General features: G+C 36.7%; 1 protein-coding gene and 1 pseudogene across 1 annotated transcript in view; both read left to right on the top strand.

The window, feature by feature from the left end:
• GPR149 (G protein-coupled receptor 149) overlaps positions 1-12334 on the top strand; it is an 88195-nt gene that overhangs the window by 64929 nt on the left and 10932 nt on the right. The gene's annotated exons all lie outside the window — the stretch shown is intronic.
• LOC103242026 (ATP-dependent RNA helicase DDX50-like) lies at positions 2911-6071 on the top strand (annotated as a pseudogene).

Consider the following 12334-nt stretch of genomic DNA (forward strand, 5'->3'; position numbering starts at 1 on the left):
TAACCTAAGGCACTTATTGATGCATGTTCTTTAGATATATTTCAATAGCAAAATGAAGCAGTAATGTATTCTTTCTATCACTAGAAAAGATTTAACTGTACATTATATATACAAACATGCACACGCAAATATATAAGACATGCACATATCTGTATATACCCATATCTACAGGATATTACATGGTCTCTTACCTGTATTCAAGCTTAATAAGTGTTTCCTATTGAAAGAGGATATAAATTAGAAGTGTATGCGCTTCATTAAATCATCCTTATAGGTTTCGTTCTAGTTCACAAAAGTCTATGAAACACATAAACATTGGTTTATAATCTGCTTTCTTTTCTTTCTTGTTATATCTTCCCACCTCAGACATTTTCATTATAGGCTGTGTAGTGGCTTAGATTTCATATGTTTTGGAAGGATACAAATATTCCCTCAACAACAATGCTTTATTGATAAATAAAGTTTCTTTTGAAGTGTCTTGGATCCATAATTTCTTTGGGGAAGTTTTTAAAGAAGGTTTTGTGATTTTAACTTTTTTCAGAAGAGATTTTATACTTAGATATTTTTCAAGGGAAAAAAGTGCTTTCACTGAGGTTACTTTGCCAAGATAGTAACAGAATGTTGGAAGGGGAAGAGATAAGAGATACATTGGGGTTTATTTAGCCCAATTATTTATAGATAATGAAACAAAGATCTTTAATGAATACACTCCTTGTTCATACAGGGTCATACAGCTATTTAGTGGCAGAACAAGTGCTGTCTTTCATGGTCTCCTGAATGTCTGTAAAATGCTTTTTTTTTTTTTTTTTTTGAGACAAAGTCTTGCTCTGTCACCCAGGCTGGAGTGTAGTGGTGCTCACTGCAACCTCAGCCTCCAGGGTTCAAACTATTCTCGTGCCTCAGCCTCCCAAATTGCTGGGATTAGAAGCATATACCACCATACCCAGCTAAATTTTTTGTAATTTTTGTAGAGATGAGGTTTCTCCATATTGGCCAGGCTGGTTTCGAACTCCTGGCCTTAAGTGATCTGCCTGCCTCAACCTCCCAAAGTGCTGGGATTGGAGACATGAGGCACCTTGCTTGGCCAAAATGCTCTTTTCTTAAGAATACTTCATTGAGGAATATGTTACATAGCTTCTGATATAGTTTGATTATGTGTCCCCACCCAAATCTCACCTTGAATTATAATCCCCATGTGTGAAGGGAGGGACCAGGTGGAGGTAATTGAATCATGGGGGTGGATTCCCCCATGCTGTTCTTATGATAATGAGTGAGTTCCCACAAGATCTGATAATTTTATAAGCAGCTGGCATTTCCCTTGCTCTCACTCATTTCTCTTGCCTGTTGCCATGTAAGATATTGCCTGTTTCACCTTCTGCCATGATTGTAAGTTTCCTGAGGCCTCCCACGCCATGCAGAACTGTGAGCAAATTAAATCTCTTTTCTTTATAAATTACCCAGTCTCAAGTATGTCTTCATAGCAGTGTGAAAATGGACTAACACAGCCCATAAGTCATCCACTTCAAGTGAATATGTCAATGATTTCTAGTAAGTTTACCAACTTGTACAAACATCACCATAAATCAGTTTTAAAACATTTTCATCACACCAGTAAGGTCCCAAGTGCCCATTTGTTCTTATTCCCTGTCACTAGCTTCCTCTACCCTAGGACACTGCCTAGTGTATTTGCCTCTGTAAATTTGCTTTTTAGTTTGATGCTCTTTGTACCACAATATGATGTTTGATAACAGTATTTTTGCCTTCCCCACTTACATGAATATCATCAATGTAAACTTTAACACCTTTTCTGGAGTATAGCAATCTTATAAAAACATTGTATTTATCCTTTTAAATGGTCTTACAAAGGAAAATATATCATTTCTGACCTAATTCTGGTTAATTACGTATGAGAAATTTTTTTCTTGCAAATATTTTTGTAGGGTATTTCTAACATCCAGTCGAATGAGTGCTTATCATTAAGATATAAGAAATTATTTCATTTCTTAGGATTCATTTATTCCTGATGAAATTTTATTTTCTTGTAAACTGGAATCAGTGTATGCTTACTTTCAAGCTAGTTTATCCTCTTTTATTTTGTTAGAAAAACAGAAATAATGGATAAAATATGGAAATAAATTTGGATACACATCATATCTGATTTGAAATGCCATTTTAGGAGATAAAACTAGAGATTTCATTTCTATTAGAACTGAGAATGGAGAACCCTGTCTAATAATTCCAAGAGCAACAACACACTTAAATCCAAAATTCCGTAAGGATTTTTTATAGCCTGTGATGATTGTACACACGGATTCACACAGGGCTAAAAAGTATGAATTCAAAATACGAGAATACAAATTCCATAATAAGAAATAAAGTGGAGAGGCATGGTGTCTCACACCTGTAATTCCAGCACTTTGGGAGCCCAAGGCAGGCGGATCACAAGGTCAGGAGTGAGATCAGCCTGACCAGTATGGTGAAACCCCGTCTCTACTAAAAACACAAAAATTAGCTTGGCCTGGTTGCACACACCTGTAATCCCAGCTACACAGGAGGCTGAGGCAGGAGAACCGCCTGAACCCAGGAGGCGGAGATTGCAGTGAGCCAAGATCGTGCCACTGCCCTCGAGCCTGGGTGACAGAGTAAGACTCCATCTCAAAATAAATAAATAAATAAATAAAGTAACTTAAGTATTATGATATATTCATTTCAGAAGCTTATGTTTTGGCCATAAAATCAATGTAAAATGAGGTTTCATGCAGAAACTTGATCATTTTTCATCAGAATGGTTCATCATTTTCAATATCGGTATCATTTGAATAAAGCATTAGGCCCGGCTTCCTTCCATGCTGTCACTGACTGCAGGTGGTTGTGGCCCCTGTGCCCGGAGGGAGGCAGTGGTGGCCAGTAATGCCTGGGAAACTCCATGGGGGCACATTATGGAGCTGGAAATACCCTTGGAGGTGTCTGAGAGCCAGAAGAAGGAGAGGCAAAAGGCATTTATTGACCTTAATTTGTACCATACTCTTTGCTGAGCGTCGAGGAGCTTAAACTAAGTAAGAAATGGTCTGGTGCCTGACCTCAAGGAACCTGTAGAGGAGTTGTGGCATCTTTCCTCCTCCCACCCCCCGACCTCCAAAAATAAAAAGGGGGGCAAAGGGAAAAATTCCTGAAACACTCAGAGGATCACAAGATGCTGGAAAATGCACAGATAAAATTTTTACTGGAGACATTCGACCTGGAAAAAAGAAATCAGCTGAAGCGGCTAAGGTGGCAGTATTTGAAGGCTGACATTCAACAAAAGAATGAGGCTTATTTTGTATAGCCTTAGGAAGCGGAATCTACCCCTCTGACCTTATCACTAAGAGCTCTATGGATATCGCATTTTCAGATAAGGGATTATAGACCCGTACTTCCCTTATAGGGTTGTTATGAAGATTTAAACAAGATAAACTGAAAACACATTACACAGTGCTGGAGTGACACAAGGAAGTCAAGACACCATTATGACTCAGATGAGAAATCAAAAACAAGAGAAAATGGTGTTACAGATGACCTGGATGTTCCCAAGGCCAAAAAAGAAAAAAAACAAAAAAACTAAAATGAAAGAAAAGCTAAATGGAGACACTGAAGGATTTTATAGACTTTCAGATGAATTCTCTAAATCTCATAAGAAGAAAAGATCTACCAAATGGAAATATTGATGAATATGAAAAAAAAATCAAAGTGAATATCATCCTTAGATAGTTCTACTCATAAATCAAGTGATAATAAACTAGAGGAGACCTTAACACGTGAACAGGAAGAAGGAGCCTTCTCTTATTTCTGTATTTCTGAAGAGACTATAAAGTTTCTGAAAGGTGGAGGGGTAACATATCTCTTTCCTATTCAAGTTAAGACCTTGTCCTGTATATGAAGGAAAAGATTTAATAGCTGGAGCATGGACAGGAACAGGAAAGACTTTTTTTTTTTTTTTTTTTTTTTTTTTTTGCCATCCCTTTGATTGAAAGACTCCAAAGAAATTAAGAAACAATTTTTAAAAAGCTGCTCACCAAAGGTACTTGTTTTGGCTCCAGCTAGGGAACTGGCAAACCAAGTAGCCAAAGACTTCAAAGATAAAACTAGGAAATTCAGCATGGCATGTTTTTATGGTGGAACACCATATCAAAGCCCAATTAATCATATGCAAAATGGTATTGACATCTTGGTTGGAACCCCTGGTCATATAAAGACCGTCTGCAGAGTGGCTGATTGGATCTTTCTAAACTGCACCATGTTGTGCTTGATGAAGTGGATCAAATGATAGATTTAGGTTTTGATGAGCAAGTTGAATATATGATTCACAAATCCTACAAAACTGATTCTGAAGACAATCTTCAGACTTTACTTTTTTCTGCAACTTGCCCACAGTGGGTATACAAAGTTGCAAAAAAAATTACATGAAATCCAGATATGAACAGGTTGACCTTGTTGGAAAAATGACTCAAAAGGCTGCAACTACTGTGGAACACTTGGTCATTCAGTGTCATTGGTCTCAGAGGCCAGCAGTTATTGGAGATGTCCTTCAAGTCTACAGTGGGTCTGAAGGGAGGGCTATTATTTTCTGTGAGAACAAGAAGAATGTAACTGAAATGGCCATGAATCCACATATAAAACAGAATGCCCAGTGTTTACATGGGGACATTGCACAGTCACAAAGAGAAATTACACTAAAAGACTTCAGAGAAGATAGTTTTAAAGTTTTGGTGGCAACCAATGTGGCTGCCCATAGTTTGCACATTCCTGAAGTAGACCTGGTAATTCAAAATTCTCCTCCTCAGGAAGTTGAATCCTATATCCATCGCTCTGGATGCACAGGTAGAGCTGGACGAGGATTTGTATATGTTTTCATCAACCAAGAGAAAGAGGTCAACTAAGATATGTGGAACAAAAAGCAGCAATTACTTTTAAACGTGTAGGTGTTCCTTCTACAATGGATTTGGTTAAATCTAAAAGCATGGATATCATCAGGTTTCTGACTTCCGTTTCTTATGCTGCTATTGATTTTTTCTGACCATCAGCTCAGGGACCCATAGAAGAGAAAGGGGCGCCGGGAGCGGTGGCTCACGCCTGTAATCCCAGCACTTTGGGAGGCCAAGGTGGGCGGATCATGAAGTCAGGAGATCACGAGGTCAGGCTAACACGGTGAAACCCCGTCTCTACCAAAAATACAAAAAATTAGCCAGGCGTGGTGGCAGGTGCCTATAGTTCCAGCTACTCGGGAGGCTGAGGCAGGAGAATGGCGTGAACCCGGGAGGCGGAGCTTGCACTGAGCCGAGATCGGGCCACTGCACTCCAGCCTGGGCGACAGAGCGAGGGTCAGTGGATGCATTGGCTACAACTTTAGCCCACATTTCTGGTGCATCAAGCTTTGAACCACGATCTTTGACCGCCCTTGAAGACCATGACTTTGGAAAGCCTAGAGGAAATACAAGATGTCACTTGTGCCTGGAAAGAACTTAACAGAAAGCTGAGTAGTAATGCAGTGTCTCGGATTACCAGCATGTGTCTCCTGAAAGGAAATATAGGTGTTTGCTTTGATGTTTTTACAACTGAGTCAGAAAGGTTACAGGCAGAGTGGCATGATTCCAACTGGATACTCTCAGTGCTGGGCAAATTACCTGAAACTGAAGAATATTATGATGGAAACAACTCTAATCCCAGACAGAGGAGTGACTGGTCAAGTGGCTGGTCGGGCGGGTCAGGCGGGTCAGGTGGTCGAACTGGTGGCTGGTCAGGTAGACAGAGTCGACAAGGGAGTCACTCAGGAGGTTGACAAGATGGTAGAAGACGAAGTGGGAATAGAAATCGATCAACAAGTGAGGGCCACAAATGGAGTTTTGATAGAGTATTTGATAGTTAATCTACCAATGTCAGCTTGCCTATTTCTGCCTAGTTATGTACATTATCCACCAAAAATTAGCCCGTGATAGTTGAGGTATGTGTCTGCTATTTTCAAAGAAATTGGTCGTATTTTTTTTTAAAAAGTATTTCACAAGAATGGTTGTAAACAAATCTACTTATCCAGTTATACCTTTGAATTAAGAAATCTTTTATTGTCTCTTTTTAGAAAAAAAAATTAGAATATTAGATAATTAAAGACATTTGAAAAGATAAGATTTTGTTTTTTATTTTATGCAGCTATAAAGTTGGGTTTTCAGGTGTTTCTATTATTCCTTCAACTGAAATTATCTCCTCTACTTCTCCAAATTGTGAACCCTAAAAAATAACAAAATTTATTTATCCATTAAATTATTTGTCCCTATAATTTGAGGACTGTAAGGAGCCAGAGTGTCTGTCTTTTGCTATTCAGAGGGTGGTTCCTACACCAGCAGCTTCAGTATCATTTGAAAACTTTTAGTAAGTGCAGAATCTTAGGTTCAACCATAGACCCCCTGAATCAAAATTTGCATTTGCACAAAACAAGTTTTTAATTTAATGAAATCCAATTGATCAAATATCCTTTTATGGATCATACTTTTTGTGTCAAGTCTAATAACTCCTTCCTAGCCTTAGATCTCAAAGATTTGCTCCTATATTTTTCAAATAAAAATTTTAGTTTTACATTTTACATTTAAGTTTACGATTCATTTTGAGGTAATTTTTTAATAAACCATGAAAGAGTTGTAGCTTATTTTATTTTATTTTTTTCATGTGGATGACTAATTGCCCTACCACTGTTAGTTGAAAAGGCTAACTTTCCTCCATTGAATTGTTTTTGTACCTTTGTAAAAAGTCAGTTGGGTGTATTTGAGTGAGTCTACATTTGGATTCTCTATTCTGTTACATTTTTTTATGTCTCTATCCCTCTAGCAACAACACAATTTTGATTATTGTAGCTATATTGAAATTAGATATCCTGATTCCTCCCATTATACAGTCAACTCTCCATATCTGTGGGTTCCTATATACGAATTCAGCCAACTTGGGATCAATAATATTCAACTACAAAATTGTGCCTGTACTAAACACATGCAGACATTTTTTCTTGTCAGTATTCCCTAAACAATACAGTAAACAGCTATTGACATAGCATTTACATGATATTAGCATGATATTAGGTATTATAAGTAATCTAGAGATGATTTCAAAGTATATGGGAGGAGGTGCACAGATTATATACAAATACTATGCCATTTTATATAACGGACTTGAGCATCTGAAGATTTTTGCTATCCACAGGAAGTCCTGGAACCAATCCCCCACAGATACTAAAGATCAACTGTATTTATTTTTTCAAAATAATTTTGGTTATTCTGGTTCATGTACCTTTTCATTTTAATTTTAGAATGATGTTGTCTATAACTGCAAAAATATATTGCTAGGATTTTGACAGGAATTATATTACATGTATAGATCAGTTTCTACAGAACAGATATCTTTACTGTCAAATCTTCCAGTCCATGAACACAATATGTCTCTTCATTTATTCAGATTGTCAATTAAAGTGTCAAGTAGTTTCCAGTATATTAGTCCTATACATGTTTCATAAGATTTGCACCTAAATATTTAACCTTTTTGGCAATTATAAATGGTACTGCATTTTCTATTTTAATATCCATGTGTTCATTGCTAGTACATAGAAGTACAGATGATTTTGTACATGTATCTTATATCCTGTGACCTTGCTTAGCTCAATCATTAGCTTAAGGATTTTTTGTCCATTCCTTGGGATTTTCTACATAAATCAATCATGTCATCCACAAGTTGCAACAGTTTCATTTCTTCCTTTCTGGTCCGTACAATTTTTGTTTCCTTTTCTTTTCTTTTTCTTTTTGAGACAGGGTTTCACTCTGTCACTGAGGCTGAGTGCAGTGGCATGATTATGGCTCACTGCAGCCTCCAACCCCCAGGCTCAAATGATCCTCCCACCTCAGCCTCCTCAGTAGCTGGGATTATAGTCACACACCACCATGCCTAGCTAAATGTTTTTATTTTTTGTACAGAGAGAGGTGGAGGCTACAGTGAGCTGTGAGCATAGCACTGCACTCAGCCTGGGTGACAGTGCAAAACCCTATCTCAAATAAGTAAATAAATAAATATTGACACAGCCTTAAATTTCTGAAAGAAACCCTGCTTGATTATTGTACTTAATTCTTTTTATAGATTGCTGAATTCTATTTGCTAATATTTGTTAAGGATGCTTGCATCTATATTCATGAGTGATACTAATCTATAGTTTTATTTTTTGTACTGTCTGTAGAGTTTTATTATTAGGGTAAAACTAGGTTTATAAAATGAATCAAGAAGTATTCATTCATCTTACATTTTCTGTAAGAGATTGTGCAGAATTTATATTAATCCTTACTTAAATACTTACTAGATTTCTCCAGAGAAAATACATGAGCCCAGAGAAGTTTCTTTTTGAAGGTTTTTAAACTGTGAGTTTAATTATCTTAATGGTTACAGGGATATTCAAATTATCTGTTTTGCATTAGACACATTGTAGTAGTTTGTGTTTTTCAAGGAATCAATCTATTTCATGTAAGTTGTCAAATTTAAATGTGTAAAGGTGTTTGTAGTACTCCCTTATGATACTTTCGATGGCTGCAGAGCCTGCAGTGATATCCTGTTTCATTCCTAATACCGGTAATCTGTGTCTTCTCTTTGTCACTGCTGCTAGAGATTTTTCAATTTTATTGATCTGTTAAAAAAAACAACAACAACAACAAAAAAAAACTTTGTTTCATAAATTTCCTCTTTGTTTTTCTGTTTTCAATGTCATTGATTTCAGCTTTTATCTATTTCATCCTTTATATTTGCTTTCAGTTTAGTTTGCCCTTTCTCTTCTAGATTATCAAGGTGGGAGGCTAGACTATTGGTTTAAGACTATTCCTCTTTTGTAATGCATGCATTTAGTGCTTTAAATTTCTCTCTCAGATCTTCCCTAGCACAAATTTCAATAGGTTGCATTTTCATTTTCTTTCACTTTTTTTTATTATTTCCCTCAAGACTGCCTTTTTAATTCTTAGATGATTTAGAAGTGTTTAGTTTCCAAGAGATTGGAGATTGTCTTGCTATCTTCTGCTATTTATTTCTACCTTATTTCTGTTGTGGTCAGAGAACATACTGTTTAATTGTGTTTCTTTTAAATTCCTTAGGGTTTGTTTTATGACCTAGATATGGTCTATCTCAGTATATGGTTCATGCGCACTTGAAAATAATGTGTGTTCTGTTGTTGTTGGATAGAGTGTCCTATAAATAAACATTTTCTATCCATAACATTTTCTACAAATGTTGATTAGATTTTATTGATTAATGGTGCTCTTCTACACTCTTGCTGATTTCTTTCTAGTTATCCTATGAATTGCTGAGAGAGAGGTGTTGAAGTCTCCAACTTATTTGTAAATTTGACTATTTCTCCTTTCAGTTCTATCAGTTTTGCTTTACATATTTAACAGTTCTGTTGCTTGCTCTATACATATTTAGGATTGCTATGTCTTCTAAGTGGATTGATCAGTAATTTTCCCTGTCTCTGATAACTTTATTTGGTCAGAAGCCTATTTCATCTGGTACTATTATAACCACTCTTGTTTTTCCTTTGATTGATGTTTGCATGATAAATCTTCTTTTTTTACTTTCAACCTGCTTATATTATTATATTTGAAATGAATATCTTATAGACAATATATAATTGATTTGTGTTTTTAATCCATTATGCCAATGTCTGGCTTTTAACTGGTTTATTTAGACCATAAGAATAAACTCCTGCAGAGGAATCTGCTGTCTAATTCAGAGATAAAGATTGTAGAAATCATGTTTTATTATCTACCTCTTTCTAGTCTCAACTATTGGCACTAGACACTAGGATTAGAAACCTTAAAAACATCTTAGATTCCTCTCTCTTACTCACCTTCCAATAATAACTAACATTTATGGAGCACTCACTATGTATGAGGCACTCCCCTAATCATTTCACGTGCATTAACTCATTTAATTTTTATATTTTGCAAATGAGACAACCGAGGCTTAGAGAAGTAAGGATTATAGAGATAGTGACTCAGGTGTATGCGACTCCACAGCAGTACTTCCCCACGACCCTCCCCAGCCTCAATAGTTTTGCCTTTGCAATACTTCTATAGCCCATCCCACGTTTGCCATTTTTACTACCTATGGAAGTTCAGATCTTGTTTTTTCTCTCCCTGTATGATTTTAAAAACCTTCTATTGGCGCTCCCTTCCACCACACTCTCCTTTCTCCAATTCATCTTAGACCCTCAGTGGCACCGTGGAAAGGATTTGGAATGTGAGCTGAATTTAGATCACAGTTAAAACTTTACCTTCCTGTATTACCTGGGCAAGTTAGTTAATCTCTTCATATTTAAATTTATTTGTCTGCAAAATGCAAATAATTTTACCACCCACGTGATAATATTATATATTTCACTTGTAGTAGATTTCACATGTAATATGATTTGGCAGTGTCCCCACCCAAATCTCATCTTGAACTGTAGTTCCCATAATCCCCACATGTCATGGCAGGAACCCGGTAGGAGGTAATTGAATCGTGGGGACAGTTACCCCCATGCTGCTGTTCTCGTGATAGTGAGTGGATTCTCATGAGATCTGATGATTTTTATAAGGGGCTTTTCCCCTTTGTGCTCAGCACTCCTTGCTGCCACCATGTGAAGAGGGATGTGCTTGCGTCCTCTTCCGCCATGATTGCAAGTTTCCTGAGGCCTCCCCAGTCATGCTGAACTGTGAGTCAATCAAATCTCTTTCCTTTATAAATTACCTAGCCTCAGGTGTGTCTTTATTAGCAGCATGAGAACCAACTAATACAATATGTAAAATGCCAAGTGCAGTGCCAGCACATACTAGACACTTAATATATATTCATTACCTTCCCTTATTACCTCCCTATGACTCAATTATATCATCTACGAGTTCAGGATAATTACTCTATTTTATAAGGTTGTTGTGATATTAAATAAGAAAGTACATAGAAACTGCTTAGCAAGAAGGTTGATACATGGCTGTTATTCAGCAGGATCAGTAAATATTTTGGGGGATGGATATCAATCCTAAAAATCTGTTACTCAGTTGTTAGAGTTTTCATCTTTAAAAAGAATAAGCTGGCTAGACGCTGTGGCTTCAAGGTGGGCAGATTACCTGAGGTCAGGAGTTCAAGACCAGCCTGACAAACATGACAAAACCCTGTCTCTACTGGAAATACAAAAATTTAGCCAGGCATGGTGGGGTACACCTGTAATACCAGCTACTTGGGAGGCTGAGGCATGAGAATCACTTGAAGGAGGTGGAGATTGCAGTGAGCCAAGATCATGCCACTCACGCCAGCCTAGGTGACAAAGTGACACTCTATCTCAAAAAAAGGAAAGTAAAAAGAAAAAGAGAAGAAAAGAAAAACCTTAATTTGTAACTTGAACCTTTTGAAGATTAAATGTGAAATGTGTTAAAATTCTTAGCACTTTTCATGCCTCTTATAGACCCTTGATGAAGGCCCTCATTTTCTCGCCCTTGTTCTCTCTTTCCTTGAGGAATTCATGTGTTTTCTCTAATTTGTGTTCATTAAACATTTAAATGAAAATGACAGAATGACACAAGGTATATTCTGTGAGTTGAATATGTGAAAACAGTAACCACATAGTTTTGCATATTGAATAAAAAATAAAGTCCAAAAAGTAAATTATTAAAAATCTACTTTTGTTTTTCTCACAAAGTTCTTGTTCTTCATGCTATTTTTTTTCCACTCTCAATGTCCCTATCTCTACTAACCATCTTAAATGGTCGTGTTCCACTTTAATTCCTCAATGTCTGTACTTTAAGAGGCCTAAAGTCACCCAAGTCACCTAACGATCATCTATATGAGTTTAATTGAGACTAAAATTGTCAGTCATTGGGGTTACTCATGAGTTAGTGACAGAATTCTACCTTGCAGGGCAGAAAACCTACAGCTGACTCTTAGCTAGAGCAGATTTCTTTTAAAATAACAACATGATACAAATAATAGAAAGAGCACTTAACTGACAGTTAAGAAAACTAAGTCCTGATGCCAGTCCTGATACGACCTATGTGACGCTGGGCAAGTGTTTGATCTCTCTGGCTGTGAGTTCTTGTTTCATAAAATAATAAATTTAAATGCTATAGTTTCTGCTAAGTGCCATGATCCTAGGTGCTATATTATGTCTTTCTAAAACCAGAATGATTCAGATTATCAACAGACTACTTCACCACCTTAGGAAAAAAATTTGCAGCAACTCTTTTTATATTAAAATTTCACCCTGAATTCACCCGGAGGCTCATAGTGAAGAAATCAAAACATTCAATGTGCCCAA

Source organism: Chlorocebus sabaeus, chromosome 15, assembly GCF_047675955.1.
Source record: "Chlorocebus sabaeus isolate Y175 chromosome 15, mChlSab1.0.hap1, whole genome shotgun sequence".
NCBI classification, from domain to species: Eukaryota; Metazoa; Chordata; class Mammalia; order Primates; family Cercopithecidae; genus Chlorocebus; species Chlorocebus sabaeus.